At 37.8% G+C, this 18,908-nt stretch overlaps 1 pseudogene; it reads left to right on the plus strand.

Moving 5' to 3' along the window:
• The first annotated feature begins 16,597 nt into the window (after positions 1-16,597).
• LOC127546148 (uncharacterized) lies at positions 16,598-16,778 on the plus strand (annotated as a pseudogene).
• Positions 16,779-18,908: the final 2,130 nt, after the last annotated feature.

Consider the following 18,908-nt stretch of genomic DNA (forward strand, 5'->3'; position numbering starts at 1 on the left):
GTGCCACCTAGCTGTCCTGTTAATTATAGTTCTTTAAAGCTTGCAAAGCTCTTTACCTTCTCTTGTTTGATGTTTGAACCAGGTGCAATAATTATCTCTCATTTGTAGTTGAGGAAATTGAATCTTGAAGATATCAAATGACTTGCCCAGAGTCACCCAGTATGAATATAAAGTTGGATTAATGGAAAATGTTTATATAACTTCAAAGCTTGTACTAATTGTTAGTATTGTTATTTGGTCCAGTCCTCTCATTTTATAGATGGAACATTCTTCCTGCCCTAAAGGAATCCATAATTTATTTGGGAAGGCAGGATGCACATAAACAAAATATTTAAAGGGCAAAACAATCTCATGAACAAGTCTGAGGTGGTTTGGTGGCCCTGGTTTTAAGTTCTCTTGGAGTTCAGGAAATGCTAAGATCAGCATGTGCTACGGGGGAGAGAGGGATATGTGATGGAAGTCTTCATGGATGAGTTGTACATCAAAGGAAGAGCTGGATTTAAATTGTTCTGAAGGGAGTAGTGCAGTGTGTCATTGACAAAGATAGAGAAATAGGACTGTTTTGGGGGACGTTGAAAAAGGTACAATAGAATAAGCCTTAGATTTTTTTTTTTTAATTTTCATACTGTTTTGTTTTTCTTAATACATGCAAAGTTAGTTTTCAACATTCACCTTTGCAAAAACCTTATATTCCAAACTTTTCTCCTTCTCATCCCTTTCCCTCCTTCCCCAAAACAGCATACAATTCGATATAGATTATAAACGTGTAATTATTCTAAACATATTTCCATATCCATCATTAAGCCCTAGATTTGTGGTCAAAAGTCCTGGGTTTGAATCCCAGTTCTGCCACTTGTCATCTGTCTACCTATGTGAGCTGGGACATGGCAGTCACTTGATCTTTTAAAGTCTCAGTTTCCTTATCGGTAAAAATCCTTATCTCGAAAATGACCTCTGTCAATGCTTCTAATTCTAAGTCTATGACCCCTGTGGTCAGTCTGACTGGATGTATGCTGAGGAAATTAAAGTTAAGCATGACTGCCCTTTTTAGTGTTGTGTACTGCAGACCAGAGAGGACAAGTGCTTTGTCTGGGGTTGCGCAGCAAGTTGAGACTTGCACTCAAGTCCTCTGAGTCCCAGTCCAGCATTGTTTCTATTGTATTTTAGCAACTAGACCAACCTAGTTCTATCATTAACTTGATGTTTGGGGTAAGAGGAGGCTGTTGACTAGTTGGGAGCCAAATCATGTAGAGCCAGGTACGAACTAGAATTTGATGTGATTGGTGATAGCAAAACCTTGTTTTTGGTCACAAGAGTCCCCAGTGAGATAATGATTGTGAAGGCACTTTAAAAAGTCTGAAATACTTTTGATTGTGACTGATTCCTAACCTTTCTTTAGATCCAGGGCTTAGTATTTCTAACCTGAAATTCCATGATCACCAAACCCCCTTCAGTTAGCTGGTATGAGCCACAGAGGGACAGGCAGACCCTCATTAGACTCCCCATTTGGCGCCAGATGCAAAAATTCAAAGAAATTCAGAATTGCAAGGGACCTGGGACAGGATGACATGGTCCTCTGTGCTAAGTTTTTGACAGTCCAATCTGCTAAAATGTCTGGAATTAGACTTGTGAAAACTGTTGAAAATCCAGAGCATGACTTTTAGACTATAGGAATCCAGGGTGGGGCAGGAAAAAAAACAACTATAATCCTGGGGGGGTGGGGCCATGGAGGCTAGAATTTAGGTCCGAGCTCCCACTGCTTCTCCATAGACAGATGGTGGGATTCTCTTCTTGGTAACTTTTCTAGCCCAGAGAGCATCAGCCTTTTCATGTGAGGACCACCAAGGAGAGCTCCTTTGTCCTCAAGGCCCTTGCCTTCTCTTTCTGCTTGCAAACTTCCTCTAGTTATGTACAAACACAAAATACCAGGATATGAGTCAGTGAAATGGTAGTTTGGCCTGAGCCTGAAAACAAGGCTGACGAATCTGGGGAAAGACAAGCTTCAGAGATGATACATGCAACCTTGGAGCTCTCTCATGATTTGTGATGGAAGTGGATGGGGGTGGTGTGTGAAGTCCTACGAGCATAGGATTTAGAGTTTGAAGGTACCTTTGAGGGTAGTGAGTCCCTCACCCTTCCAGCCTGCCTTTATTTACAGATGAGGAAACTAAGATCCAGAGAAGTGAAATGACAGCCTAATCTCACGCAGATAGCAGTGATTGTGGCAGTCAGAATTAGAATCCAGATCCCTTGAATGCAAAGTCAGCACTTTTCCTTCTATATTATGAGGTCTCTTATTTTGTGACGGATTCCATTGTTGCCTGCTTATAATGAGCTTTGAATCAAAGGTCCACTTACACTGGCCACTTTTCCTGAGGACATAACACATGGCTGACCTTGGACAAAACTGTCAGTCAACCAGTAAGTCTTCTGATTGTGTATTCAGTCCTGAATTAGTCATTGTTGGGAGGTGGAAAAGAGAGAACAGATACAAAGATGAATAAAAGGGGGTGAGGGGAAACAGCTAGATGGTGAAGTGTATAGAGCACCAGAGTTGGAGTCAGAAGGATCACGAGACACTTAACACTTCCTAGCTGTATGACCCCGAAAAAGTCATTTATCCTCAATTGTTTCAGGCGCGCACACACACACACACACACATACACGATGAATACAACACTGAAAAGATTCTAGTCTAGTTAGAAGATATACACAAACATGAAAAGTTAGATTACAAAATTAGTGTATAAAAGATACACATATCTATACTACTTTAGACAGATGGGGATAGCAAGACATAAAATGGGCTAGGAGTTAGGAGAGATGTGGGTTTGAGAATTGCCTCAGACACTAACTATTCCTGTGACTGTAGAATTAACCATTAGTTTGTTGCTTTTTTCTGACTTAGTTCAGTGCAATTCAACATGAAAGGTGCACTGTTAGGCATACAAAAAACTAAAATAGTGCCTGCCCTCAAGTAGCTTACATTTGTAAAAGGGAAGAGTGGGACACCAGGAGCAGGAACTATGGGTCTGTGTATGGGGATAGGACATCTAATGTCAGACAAAGCAAATTTCTGCTTGTACTTAGCTACAATTCCAATTTATCCAAAATGCAGAAAACTATCTAAATGGTCTGGTTCTTAACTTAGGCCAAACAAATCTATTGTCCACTTGAGTTAGAGTCTCTTCTCTCAATCCCACACCATGCACTTATAGGATTAAAAACAAAAATTGTAGTTACTAGTCCTGTGCTGTAACAGCAATAGAAAATAGCATAGAAGGATAGATAGATATTAGAGCACAGTATAGCCCACTAGAATATTTCTTACCACTGTCTGATTAGATTTATTATTTTTCACCCTTCCTCCTTACCTATTGGAGGGAAGGAAAATGGGAAGGAAAGTGGTGAGGCAGGAACTTTTCCAGGTGGTGTCCCAGAAAAGCAAGTCAAGGAGAAAGGAGTTGTTGTCTGAACTTTACTTTCACCACTCACTGCATCTGTTGAGTCCTAGTCAACCCTGCATTTCTCTGACTAGTCTCAGTTAATCCATGTATGCACTTATCTCTTCTTGGCTTTTATGCTAAATCCTATGCTCCTAGGACTTCACACACCATCCCCATCCATTTTGTTCTAGTCTAGTCAACATTTTGCTTCTAATCCCCATCTTGATCTGGTCAAATCAGTACCTCATTTTCTTTCTTTCTTTCTTTCTTTCTTTCTTTCTTTTTCTTTCTTTCTTTCTTCTTTTCTTCCTTTCTTTCTTCCTTTCTTTCTTCCTTTCTTTCTTTCTTTCTTTTTTTTCTTTCTTTCTTCTTTTCTTCCTTTCTTTCTTTCTTTCTTTCTTTCTTTCTTTCTTTCTTTTTTCTTCTTTCTTTCTTTCTTTCTTTCTTTCTTTCTTTCTTTTTTTTTTTTTTTAAATTATGGCTTTTTATTTACAAGATATATGCATTGGTAATTTTTCAGCATTGACAATTGCAAAACCTTTTGTTCCAACTTTTCTCCTCCTTCCCCTCACCTCCTCCCCTAGATGGCAGGATGACCAATACATGTTAAATATGTTAAAGTATAAATTAAATACAATATATGTATATATGTCCGAACAGCTATTTTGCTGCAATACCTCATTTTCACTCTTTGGCTTACTTTCCTAGTCCTAGTTTTCACTGCAGGTGACATAGAAGAAGGAAAGGAGGAAGAGCATCCTTCTTACCAAGTTCCCTTCCTACTCAATTACTAATCCATTATGAGAGTTTAGCTGCCAGTTAACTATAATTTTACAGCATTCAGTTTCAATTACTTGTATGATTATTTTTTCTACTTTCATTGTTGTAGTTATTGTATATCGTTTTCCTAGTTCAGCTTATATTCATTTTTATCCATTCATGTAAGTCTTTCCATGCTTCCCTGTATTCATTATGTTTATAATTTCTGGAACTTAGAAAGTTCAATAAATAGAGTCCTAGTCCTGGAATCAGAAATACTTGAGTGTGACTCAAATTCTTTATCAGTCATTTACTAGCTTTGTAATTCTTAAGTCATTTAATCTTTGTCTGCCTCAGTTTCCGCATCTGTACAATCGGAATAAAATAGCACTTCCCAGAGTTTTTGTGAGAATAAACTGATATAATTTGTAATTCCTTAAAAACCTTAAGGTACTATAGGAATATTAGCTATTATTATAGCACAGAAATATTTTATTATATTTATGTACCACAATTTGTTTAGCTATTCCTCAATCAATGAATATCTACTTTGTTTCTAATTCTTTGCTACCACAAAAAGTGCTACTATTATAGTCTGTTGTACATGGAGACTTTCTTTTTTATCAATAACCTCTTCAGGATAGCTGCCTAACAATGGAATCTCTGGAGCAAAGGATGTGGATCTTGTGGTTGTTTTATTTCATGATTTCAAATGTTTTCCAGAATGTTTGTATTAATTCATAGCTCCACCAATAGTTTGCCTATTTTTTCTACAATCTCTCTAATATTAACCACACCCATCTTTTGTCATATTCTCCAATTTGAAGGGTATGAGATAAAATCTCAGAGTTGTTTTGATGTGCAATTCTATTATTGTTAGTGGTTTGGAGCATTATTTCATATAGTTTCTAGTTATTTGCAATTATTTTGAGAACCATTTGTTCATTTCATTTGACCATGAATGGCTTTTTAATCTTATAGTTTTGCTTGTTGTCTCTCTTGGTTATCAGATTCTTTTCAAAGATATTTAGCATGGAGCTTTTTTCTAATCAACCACTTCCCTTCTTATCCTAAATACATTAATTTTGCTTGTATAGAAACTTTTTACTTTAATATAAACAAAATTATCTATTTTATTTTTTGTAGTTGCCTCTATTGGTTATTCAGATAGGTATAAAATCTATGTAAAGTATCAAATCTAAGTTTTCAGTTATTTTGTTGGAACTCCTACCTCCCCCCCATCCTTGGCTCTGGTGTGGCTCTCCAGAGCTGCCAAGGGGACTCAGAAATAGTAACTGATCTTCTGCTAAACAAGTTCCATTGTCCCTGCCTTCCTTAATCTTCATTCCCTCCTTTCCCTCTGTTGGTACCTCTGTATCTTTCCCTAGATGAGGTTTTACTTCTGTTGGTTTAATAAACATTTGAACCAGTTTAAAAAATAAAAACTTTATGATTTGCTTTTTCCCTAACATTAAGGGCATGATTTTTAATATTCAGGTCACATATTAAATTTATTGGGGAATATCATATAAGATATTGTTTTTTGTAGTATTTTATTTTTCCAAATACATGCAAAGATAATTTTCAACATTTACCTTTGCCATCTTTGTGCTCCAGATTTTTCTCCCTCTCCTTCCTCTCCCTCTTTCCAAGATAGCAAGCAATCTGATATAGATTAAATATGGGTGATTCTTCTAAACATATTATTTTATTCATCATGTTGTGCAAAAAAAATCTCAAAAGAGAAAAAAATATGAGAAAGAAGAAAAAAAAAACCAACCAAACAAAAAACAATAATAACAAACAGGTGAAAATAGTGTGTTTTGATCCATATTCAGTTTCCATAGTTTTCTCTCTCTGGATGCAGATGACACTTTCTACCTCATCTATTGAAATTGCCTTGAATCATCTCATTTTTGAAAAGAGCCAAGTCCATAAGATATTGTTTTAAGAGTATATTAATTCTTAAATAGATTTCTGATATCAAAAATAAGGAACAGTCATCTTTGAACTCCCACAAACATTTATCAGGGACCCCAAAAGAAATATGAATCTATACATCTCATATGTTGATACTATTCAGATGGCGCTAGAAAGTTATTCATAGAGTATGGCTAGGTTATAATAATATGACAAGAATATAGACACCAAATGGCAGATTGCAATCCTCTGGAGACTACCACAGGTGGGGATCAAGGTGGGTAGTGTATATTGGTAGCTGAGACAGTTGGCAGCTGTGGTGGCAAGATCCCATGACTTCTAGCTCGTACGTTTCCTCCAGAACTTCCTCTATGTTCACTCTGTTCATTGGGGCAAGGCGCCAGGGAGCCCCAGCAGCTTCTTACTTTACCATATGATAAAAGTCATGTAAATCTATCAAGCTGGTTGTTGGCCTTTTCTTTGAGGGTGTGGCATGTGGGGTGTACATTCATGTGAGGCATGGAAGTAGTGAAAATGGCAAGTCCAATCAGTGTGACTCTCCCAGAGAGTCCTGCCTTACCTCTTATTTTTCTTTATGTGTGATCTATCACAGTCGAATGCAAACTCTAATTTTCCCTAAAACAATAAGTAGCACCTATCTAAAACCATCAGCAAGGATCATATGTATTGGGGATAAGCTAGAAGCATCCCCAGTTAAGATCAGGAGTGAAACAAGATTACCCCCTATCATCATTACTATTCAATATTGTATTAGAAATGTTAACTTTAGCAATAAGGGAAAAAATAGAATGCAAACTCATTGAGGTTCAGGACTATCTATATTTTAATAATAATAATAGCTAGAATTTCTATAGTACCTTAAGGTTTGCAAAGAACTTTACAATTATTATCTCATTTTATTCTTACAATGCCTCTAGTAGGTGCTATTATTATCCCTATTTTATAGGAAATAAACCTCAGGAAACTGAGGCAAACAACTTGTACACAGCTGGATTTGAATTCAGATCTTTCTGACTCTAGGTCCAAATGGCTCCACTCATTGGACCAACTAGCTGCCTATTATTGAAGTCATTTGTATTTTTATGTGTATCTCTAGTGCTCAGCACATTGCTGGGCACATAGAATGTAATAGATGCTTTTCCATTAGGTTATTCATTTATTTCTCTCTAGTCTTCCACCTCTGTGCCTGCCATGTTTTTAACTTTTCAGTTTTGTCACTGGCTACGGCCCATGAATCAGTGTAAATATACTCTCCCTCCCAGGTCTTGTCCTTGGCATGTTTTACCAGAGCGGGAACCATTTGGAACTCACGCTGTGGTAAGACATGAGCACTGCTGCCTGAGCCCACCCCTGGCATCTTTCCAGAGGTCCTTGTGAACTTAATTTATGTCCTTTATTTCTTCCGGCTAAACACAAGCCTGTTCCTGCTACCTCCACAGCCATTAGAGCTGGCCCCACAACTTAACCTGAGTTACTGTCTGTTTTAAAAATTGCCTTTCTTCCTTTCTCTACCCTAATCAAAACTCAATATCCAGTGTTTCATTTCTATGGGTGCTGCCCCCATCTTCATTCCCTCCCCCAAATAGTGACTTTTCCAAACTGATTCCTGATAGCTTTTAATTCATCCAACAACGAACTCTTAGGTTAACTTATTACATAATTTTACTTTATAGTTATTTGTACTGTGAAGGCCAAAGAACATGATCCTTTAATTGTACATATCAAAAGAAGAACAAAATAGAGAGATATAAGCTTGTCAAAGGGGTCTGCTACTGTCACAGAGGATATCCAGTGTAGAATTCAAAGGTAAGAGGGATTCTTGTACTGTAGTTAGTGAGATTCTCCAGATGCTTTTGTTTGTGATTACTTTTTATTTTAGAAACTGTACCCACTTGTAACTTTCCCTTGTATAGCCTCGTACAGCTCTCTTTCTTTTTAAACCTTTCACAAAGGTATTTACTTCAAAGGTATTGCAAGAACAAACAAACCTTTCCCCTACCATACCTCAGTCTCTAGGGAGTGGAGGGAGATGAGGTTCACAACTTAATCCAGTTCTTTTACAGCACAGTTCCACAAAGTTTCAACTCTAAGTCCTCTTGGGCTTCTTAGCTTCCTTGCTGGCCTGATAGCAGTATCTGGCCTGGAATCCTGAGGCCCAAGGTTTCCATGGCTTCGGCTTCCAGGATGGGAACTCTACTGTACTCACCTAGAGCTGAAAAGTATAATCAAAGCTGTTGTTTATCCTTCATTCTTGAAGAGAACTGTGGCAACATAGAGATGATACCATAACATGCAAGTGAATTGGATTTAAGTGAGGGAGGGCTGTGCAAAGTCACCAGTCTCACTTTCTCCTCTAGAGCCATCTGGGTCCAATGACAAAATATAGATTAGGATGCCTGGAGATGGCAGTGGGAGTAGTGGGTGCAGCTTCTAGGAGAAATATAGCAGTAATCCTGAGGCCCCCTGATCTTAGGATTGTTATTGTTATAACAATCTGTCAATGATCCTAAAGTTTACCGGAATATGTAACATAGTCCTGCAAACTTTGCTGTCAGGTAACAAACTGTTGGTCAGTAACAACAAAGTTTCTGAGACAATAATGAGGTGCATACCAGACTACTCCTCAACCCCACCTCTAAACCATAAAATTTAGTATCAAGGTGCATACCAGACTACTCCTTAATTCTGCCTCTAAGCCATAAAATTAGCATATTAGAGACATGAAGCACCCAATGCTATCTTTTCCTATAAGTTTGTCTTCTTGCTCCTGGTTCTTTGCTAAATCCATTTGGAACTTAGCCTGCTTCAATTGGCATTACAATTATAATAAACTTTGCCCCTTGACTTGGACATGGGTTCAAGCCTGTAAATTCTTTTGAGATACTTTGTGACACCAGTCTGCAACCCTACCTTTTGGGGTCTTTAAATCTCAACAGGAGGATTTGACCTTTTTAAGCTAAAATCTTTAACAAGTATCAGTTTGAGGCAATGCTGTATCAGTGATAAAGGCTAGGTCAGAAATGAGGCAGAGAATTATTGGGGTTCAGGGGTTCAATAGACCCTGCGAAAGTTTAGGGTTCTGGACCAGTGTCAAAGGTATACAGAATAAAACACAAGTCCATTCTTGGTACCTAGGGGGGTAAAGGATAAAGGACCCCTCCCCTCACTCAGCTTTATCCATGATGACCATACTATGGATGAACAACTACTATCAAGTATGGAATATATTTGGAAATGATTGACTATTACTTAGATTTCTGACCTTAAAGTAATGAGCAGACTTATTAAGAATTGTAGTTATCTTGATGCTAAGTGAAATGAGTAGAACCAGGAGAACACTGTATACAGCAATAGCAAAATTAAATGATGATCAATTCTGATGGGACATGGCTCTTTTCAACAGCGAGGTGATTCAGGCCAGTTTCTTTCGTTCTTTCTTTTTTTTTTTTTTAAATTATTATAGCTTTTTATTTACCAGTTATATGCTTGGGTAATTTTTCAGCATTGACAATTGCCAAACCTTTTGTTCCAATTTTTCCCCTCCTTCCCCCTCCCTTCTCCCCAAGATGGCAGGTTGACCAATACACGTTAAATATGTTAAAGTATAAATTAATTACAATATATGTATACATGTCCAGATAGTTATTTTGCTGTACAAAAAGAATCGGACTTTGAAATAGTGTACAATTAGCCTGTGAAGGAAATCAAAAATGCAGGTCTGCAAAAATATAGGGATTGGGAATTCTATGTAATGGTTCTTAGTCATCTCCCAGAGTTCTTTCACTGGGTGTAGCTGATTCAGTTCATTATTGCTCCATTGGAACTGATTTGGTTCATTTCATTGCTGAAGATGGCCACGTCCATCAGAATTAATCATCATATAGTATTTTTTTTCCTTTTTTTATTTAATAATAACTTTATATTGACAGAATCCATGCCAAGGTAATTTTTTTACAACATTATCCCTTGCACTCGCTTCTGTTCCGATTTTTCCCCTCCCTCCCTCTACCCCCTCCCCTAGATGGCAAGCAGTCCTATATGTGTTAGATATGTTGCAGTATATCCTAGATACAATATATGTTTGCAGAACCGAACAGTTCTCTTGTTGCACAGGGAGAATTGGATTCAGAAGATAAAAATAACCCAGGAAGAAAAACAAAAATGCAAATAGTTCACATTCATTTCCCAGTGTTCTTTCTTTGGGTGTAGCTGCTTCTGTCCATCATTTATCAATTGAAACCAAGTTAGGTCTCTTTGTCAAAGAAATCCACTTCCATCAGAATATGTCCTCATACAATATCGTTGTCGAAGTGTATAATGATCTCCTGGTTCTGCTCATTTCACTTAGCATCAGTTCATGTAAGTCTCTCCAAGCCTCTCTGTATTCATCCTGTTGGTCATTTCTTACAGAACAATAATATTCCATAACGTTCATATACCACAATTTACTCAACCATTCTCCAATTGATGGGCATCCTTTCAATTTCCAGTTTCTAGCCACTACAAACAGGGCTGCCGCAAACATTTTGGCACATACAGGTCCCTTTCCCTTCTTTAGTATCTCTTTGGGGTATAAGCCCAGTAGTAGCACTGCTGGATCAAAGGATGCACAGTTTGATGACTTCTTGGGCATAATTCCAGATTGTTCTCCAGAATGGTTGGATTCGTTCACAACTCCACCCACAATGCATCAGTGTCCTAATTTTCCCGCATCCCCTCCAACATTCATCATTATTTTTTCCTGTCATCTTAGCCAATCTGACAAGAATCATCAAAAAGTATTGTTATTGAAGTATATAATGATCTCCTGGTCCTGCTCATTTTGCTCAGTATCAGTTCATGTAAGTCCTATTGGTCTTTTCTTACCAAATCATCCTATTGGTCATTTCTTACCAAACAATAATATTCATATACCACAATTTATTCATCCATTCTCCAATTGATGGGCATTCACTCAGTTTCCAGTTTCTGGCCACTACAAAGAGGGTTGCCACAAACATTCCTGCACACACAGGTCTTTTTCCCTTCTTTAAAATCTCTTTGGGATTTCAGGCCAATTTCAATAGCCTTGTGATGAAGAGAGCCATCTACACCTAGAGAGAGGACTGTGGGAATTGAGTGTGGATCAAAACGTAGTATTTCCACCCTTTTTATTGTTGTTTGTGTTCATTTTGTCTTCTTTCTCATTTTTTCCCTTTTTTGATCTGATTTTTCTTGTACAGCATGATAATTGTGGAAATATGTATAGAAGAATTGCACATATTTAACATATTGAATTACTTGCTATCTAGGAAAGGGGGTGGGGGAAGGTAAGGAAAAAAAATTGTAACACAAGTTTTTGCAAAGGTGAATTTTGAAAATTATGCATACATTAAAAAAAAAAACAGCTTTAATAATAAATAAAAAAAATGTAGTTAAGTCTTCCACATCTGGAAGGAGGAGTAGGTCCACTGTGTCCTTCTAAGTATGGAAAATCTATGGAAAATTTTTTAGTCTTATCAGAGAAGTCTGAATTATTATAGTATTAAAAGATAAAATATGTTGATATTATATAATGCTATAGATACGTTTTATATATTTCTGAGTTTCTAAGCTTTTTTTTTTGATGTAGTCTGCTGGCCTTTGCATATTGTCTGTAATTTCTGCAAAACTCCTTTCCCCCAAATTCCCATTTAATTTTTATGCCAACTTTCATATACAGAAAATATATAGGAAACCACGATGGGAAAGGGATAACTGTAAAAATCATTGGATTTCAACAATTCTGAAGGAGAATGAGTCTAATGACTTGGTGCATCTGTGCCTCATTTAAATCCAAATCGTAGGCAAGTCAAGAAGAGAAAGAAATCCCAATAACAACAAAAGCAATTAATGGGGATTCACAAAGATCTATGCATACACACTACTTTCTTGTAGTTTTCTTGTTGATATTACTTCATGAGACTATGCAAAGTTCTCAATAAAAGTCTAGACTGTAACTACATAGAAAAAACAATGTCTATATGTCTTTGAAAAGTCAAAGAAGCCATAGACCTTTCTCGCAGTGTTGAAAAGCTCCCATGGGATTGAAAAAACGCAGGTCCTGTTTCATTATGAGGCAAGGTGGATGCATTCAAGTGGATTCTTCCATAGCTGGCCCTCAGATGAGATTCCCATGGCTCTGCCCCAGAATCCAGTTTGCCTGTCTTTGGAGGCACAATCAGCTTTGGTCAGATTGGCTGCTTCTGGCTGAACAGCTTCTGGAGCTGTTGTGGAACTAAGTTCTTACAGTCTCTCCAGAGACTATGACAACACTTCATTGATCCTTTCAAACACCGAGCTTTACCCATTTGTTGACACAGTTCACAGCATGGTGAAGTAATGTCCTCATTAGGGCAATACTGGCTCACAGTCATCTGAGAGCCCTTCTAGGATTAGGCCAATCAAGGTGGTTGATGGGGAGGTGGGGTGGAAAATTGCCTGTCTGGGATTCCCCCAAAGGTCAAATCAAAAATAAAACCCTCCCGCTTTTTTCCCCAAAACCCTTTGTAACCTGACCCCTTCCTCCCTTCCCAGTGTTCTTACACTTTCCTCCTGTCCACACTTTGACTTGATGATGTTTTTTTCACACAACACTGATCTCCCAGGCCTTTTCACTGGATATCCCCCAAACCTAGGAAGGCTCCTTCCCACTCTGGCTATGAGCTACCCTGCATTCTTTTAAATCTTAGCTAAAATCCTCCTTTCTACAAGAAATCTTTCTTAATCCCTCTTCATTCCAGAACTTTCTCTCTGTGAATTATTTCCTACTTATCCTGCCTATAATTTATTTCTTATAAACTGCATGCTATCTCCCTTCTTAAACCTTAATCTCCTTGAAGGCAGGTACTATTTGTATCCCCAGCACTAAACACTGTGCCTGGCTATTAGGAGCTTAATAAATTCATGTTGACTTAACTTGACTTGGTATCTCACTTCACAAGCCCTTTCCTTTTTTGATTATTTATATATACATCTATATATCCTAATTATAATAGCTGCTATTTATGTCCTACTTTAGGTTTGCAAAGTGTTTTACACACATTATTTTATTTGATCCTCACAACAACTTTGTGAGATAAGTGCTATTATTATTCCCATTTTACAGATGAATTGACTGAGGCTGAAAGAGATTAAGTGATTTATCTAGAGTCACACATCTGTCTAGAACCTGAGGTAGAATTTGAATTCAGGGCTTCCTGACTTCTTTTTTTTTTAATTATTATTATTATTTTTTAAAAAACTTTTTATTGACAGAACCCATGCCAGGATAATTTTTTTACAGCATTATCCCTTGCACTCACTTTTGTGTGTGTGTGTGTGTGTGTTCTTTTTATTTTTATTTTTTATATTTTATTTTAGTTTATAATAACTTTATATTGACAGAATCCATGCCAGGGTAATTTTTTTACAAAATTATCCCTTGCACTCGCTTCTGTTCCGATTTTCCCCCTCCCTTCCTCCACCCCCTCCCCTAGATGGCAAGCAGTCCTATATATGTTAGATATGTTTGCACTCACTTCTGTTCCGATTTTTCCCCTCCCTTCCTCTACCCCCTCCCTCAGATGGCAAGCAGTCCTTTATATGTTAAATAGGTTACAGTATATCAGGGCCTCCTGACTTCAAGTCAACACTGGAGTAGTAAGATGGAGAAGAATAGAACATTGAACCTAGAATCAAGAAGACTTGAATTCAAATGTGACTTTAGGTACTTTTATTGGTTGTGTGACTCTGAGCTATTCAACCTGTATCTGCCTCAGTTTCCTCATCTATAAAATGGGCATAGTTATGGCATCTGTGTCTCAGAATTATTGCAAAGATAAAATGAGATGTTATTTTTTAAAAAGATTTTGCAAACTTTAAAGGTATGCATAAATGCTAGTTATCTGCTGAGCCAGCTAGCTGATATATCTTCCAGATAATCTCCTTTATACAGTTCCTCTTGTGCTGTTCACTTGTAATGTGTTGCAGTTTGCTTACACCCACCATGTACCTCAGCATTGCCCTTTGATTGACCCACAGTTTTAGAGACTAAGTGGAATAATATTGATATAAAAAAGATGGACCTTTGTTTCAGGGAGAAGCTTGGAATCATTAAAAGAATTTCACATTTCCCAAAAGCAATTCAGCCTTCTCTCCTATTTAAGGACTCATTGTCCTTAAAACATATGTACAGATGTATGGTTCCACCTCCCCTAGCATAATCTGGATAATTGCCATTCTTCATCCATTTAGTTTTTCCTATATAGATAATTAATTCAAATTGTTTTGAGTGATTCCCAAGCTCAATTAAGAGAACCTCCTGTATTCCATGGCTTGATGACATCAGTACAATGGAGAGCATCTGGAGGATCTTACTAGATGCAGGACATCCCTTTTCCATTTATACTCTGCATCAGACATCCTTATGACGGTGGTAAGTATTTAGTTTTTTGTCTCTTGACATTTATAATCAGGGCATCTTGTTCTTTGGCCATTACAATATAAATAAGTAACCTAAGCTCATTAGTAAGTAATAACAAAGTGCCTGAGACTAGGAGTGGGAATGTCAGTATGTTAGAGGGTTGGTAAAGATTGGAACAGAACTATAAAAGTGGGACACTGGATATGTGAGTTTTGATTGGAATAAAGAAAGGGGAGAAATCTCAGACACAGGGGATTGCCTAGGAGGTCAGATATGAGTGTGAGTGTATCACAGTGGGTGAACTCTGGACAGATGGACAGTAGGAAAGCAGCAATAATACAGGGGCCCTCAGGGATGTGGAAGGAAGTAGCTGAACTCCAAACATAGTTTTGCTGAGACAATGGCATTTCTAGCTTCAGCTCTTGGCACATTCTTCTGGCAATATGGCTGTTGTGGTGGTGATGGGATAGAAGATCCACTTCCTCCAAACTTGAGAAAATAAAATCCAATAAATCACAATGTAGAAGGGGACCTTGGACTCTGGTTTTACTGAGGAAGTAATTGAGAACCATAAAGGAAAATGACTTGTGAAAGACCACACAGAAATTAATGGCAGAGAAAGTATTAGAAACCCTCTTGGATCCCAGTCCCATGTTTCTTTTCCACAGTCCATAACACAAATCCATCTTTTAATTAGGTTATTTTGGTATTTCAGTAAGTAAATATGCCTGATACATAATAATGCTTAATAATTGTTTGTTAATTGATTAAACTCCCTTGGATGGAGTCCAACAAGCAATTCCTAGTAATCATGTCAGGTTGTACTTTGAGCAAGTAAGGATAATATAAATTTGAGGTATTGGCTTTCTAGACAGAAGTTAAAACCCTCACAATTCTGTCATTATTATCAGAAATTATTGATAGGAATCAGCCTTCCTGCAAATAGGAGGTTTAATCATACAGTCTTTAGTGGGCATTAACTCTGGTGTTCTAGGGCTTGACAAACTGAGACAAATGAAAAGCTTGAGAAAGTTTCTCTGTAATTAATAGTTAATTAGGCTAGCTGGTAGTCAATAAATTGATGGTCAATGATTTATCTGGGTAATTAAAGACAAAAACATGGAGATCACTGACTGCTTAAATACCTTTGGAAAAGGAGATTCCCCTAAGTGGTGAAAATCAAGCCTGATTGGTGAACAATTAATGAGGGGTTGGGCTAAAAATCTTTAAGTTCTCTGAAAACATCACTTGATTGTGAGACTCAGTTGCCTCCATCAATCTAGACAAAGGAGTCCATCTCTACCCAGAAAATTCTGGTTGGCTTTCTCCTTCATAAGCTGGGTCACCCTATATATTCTAATGGAAGATTCAAAAGAGAAGGGCTTATTTCCTAAGGGCAAGAATACACCAAGATTAGATTCTGTTTGTAAGGTCTTCTACTTGGATAGGATCCCACCCAAGATCACAGAGCATGTACCCCCTAGGATTTAGGCAATCTCATGTATCAACAATGTCCTTCAGAGATTGACTGACCGGTTTACAAGTGTTGATCACCGAATGATGACATAGAAATGAAAACCTTAATTTAATAACTGGTTATAATAGAAAAGTAAAAATTTCCCTCAACACTCAAGAATCCATTGGAAGAACAGAGGACTTTTCAGGCACTGGTCCTAACCTGAACTCAGAATGCATGGAGGGTAAGATTGTCAGAGGCTTGTCCCCAGGTGAGAAGCTGAAGATCAGCATTTGGGAATCTTGGTGAATTGGCTTTTCAGAGATCTGGTACAGAGACCATCCTTATACTGTGGTAACTAACACATATCCTCAGGGAGTTGGGCTCTTTCCTTTTTGTCTTTCCCAGAAAAGCCATTTGGGGCCTTACCTGCTGATTAAGCGATTTGCAAACATTTTTAAGCCCAGGCACTGCTTTTTGTTGTTGTTATTGTTGTTTTTTGTTTTTGCTTTTTCCCACAGACGGAATGAAAGGCAAGAACCATTGGATACCAATCTTAGAAAAGACTTAGGTTTACTTACCTGGAAGGGTTGACTCCATGATCACAAAGGTGGTTTCCCCAGGCAAGGCTTATCCATCCACTCTGGATAGGCTGATACTTGTGATTTTCCCAAATGCTGGAAACTCCACTACATAATTTGTGGTGGTGGTGGTGGTGGTGGTAGTGGTGGAACTGCGTTCATGCTTTCCCCAAACCAAAATAATAATAATAATAATAAAAGACATAGGTAAGTGAGTTCTGAACTTGGATTTTGTGAATAGATTTTAGGAAGTCTAGCTAAGGAAAACTTGGATGGGAAAAAAAAGTTACATCTTTATTTCAGTATAAATGATTTCCTTTATAGTCCAATATATCTTATTTTATATATTTAAAAACATTATTCTGAGAAATTGTCCTATGGTTTCTCCAAAGCAGTCCATGATAAAGAAAAAAGTTGAAGCACTGATCTACAGGAAAATGACCAGATTCATGATCATGCCATACAAAGATTAATGGGAGGAAATAGGACTGTTTAACATAGAGAAGAATAAAATTGGGTGGGAATAAGGGCAGTAAAGGGGATGTTATATTTGTCTACGAGTACTTGAAAGGGCTTTCTTATGTGGAAAACGAATTAGATTCATTCAAGTTGGCCCCAGAGAGCAAAAGTAGAAACAATGGGTAGAAATTTCAGAGTCATATTTGATGTTAGAAAAAACACCCAAATAATCAAGAGCTGTCCAAGACTAACATGGACTGTCTTAAGGCATAATGAATTACTTCTCCTTGGAAATCTTCAGTTATGGATTAAATCGGACAACCTCTGAGTTTTCATCCCAACTCTGAGATACTGAGGTACTCCAGAATCAGGATGGAGGTGACGGAAATTTGATCACATTTTATAATGATCTTGGATATCCAAAGGGAGCCTCTGTCCACCTGAGTAGCCAACTGCTCAGCTTCCTAGACCAAGCTTACAAGCCTTTTTTTCTAGTACATTTTCTGTCTTTTCAGCTTTTCCTCTTCTGTCTCAGTTGTCTTAGTCTCCATGGCTGCGCCATCTGGGATTTTGACTTTGCTGTGGATCTCAAGCACTTATCCTTCCCCCTCCCTCCTCTCTCATCGTGTTCCACTAAGTGTGGGCCCTTGCCAGTTCAGATTTAATAAGTACAGAGAGTTCTTCATTTGTTTCTCTCTACTTGGGAGGACAACATTGCCTCATAGGCTTCAAGGGGGTTTGGGCTTAGTGGTGACTAAAGTTTATTTTTTAATCAATCACAAAATCTTTCCTTTGGTATTTACTGTATTTCTCTCTGACAGCCTTCCAGAGGTCATCACTAGGCACAGGCCTTCTGCCATGTGCCATCATCACTTTGAGTTCTTCTAACTTGGTTTGTTTCTGCATATAAAAAGGGTTGGGAACCTGTGTTATGACACACTGCACTACCAGGCCTTATGTCTCAATAGTATTTTCTCTCCCCGATGCACTGCTGGAACTTACCTAGTTCATCCCCCAGCTTACAGACTTGACCAAAGCTAAGAATGTTTCAGACAGATGAATGACATATAATGATTTCCAGGCAACGTGATAACATCACTTCTTTTACTGACTCTTGAGTTATTAATCTAAAAATCTAAAAAAGTGGTGACTAAATAGTCTCTGATGTAGAAGAGAGAAAATTATTTTTCCCCTTTCCCTTCTTTCCTTCTCCTCCCTTCCCTGATTTATACTGTGTTCTTTCCCTCTGTTCTACCTGGGTTTACCTTTTCCTACCTTCTCATATTATAGCAACTCAGAATTTTCAAATGGAAGGGACTTTAGTGCATGGAATATGAGAGAGTATTAGACCTTAGTCCAAACCTCTCATTTTACATATGGAGAAACTGAGACCCTCTCAGAGAAGTGAAGTGACTGTCTCTCTGATAGTGCCCCTCTCCATGACAAGCTATCTGTTTTACTGACTGCCATTGTCTCACTTATTGCCTCAGAAGTGGATCAAGGAAGCAAGTGGAGGGTCATGGCCTTCAGACTTTGCAATCTAGAAGCTACCCATTTACTTGTTAATAGGGAAAGCAGACAAAATAAAGCAAAATACCACAACAATGGCTAACAGCCATCTTGCAGTGCTTTTGTCCAGTACATAACTATCACTGTGACTACATTTAAAACACAGTTAATTTTTGTGCTTCATACAATATTTACTGAGTACATACTAATGACTAGGCCATGGTGGGAGATGAGAAGAACCAGAGATATAAAGATATATTATGACAAATCACTTTGTCTGGTGCTTGTAGGTGTAGAAAGAGCTTTCAATCCAATATTTAATTTAATTCTTAGAA

This window comes from Antechinus flavipes, chromosome 1 (assembly GCF_016432865.1).
Source record: "Antechinus flavipes isolate AdamAnt ecotype Samford, QLD, Australia chromosome 1, AdamAnt_v2, whole genome shotgun sequence".
NCBI classification, from domain to species: domain Eukaryota; kingdom Metazoa; phylum Chordata; class Mammalia; order Dasyuromorphia; family Dasyuridae; genus Antechinus; species Antechinus flavipes.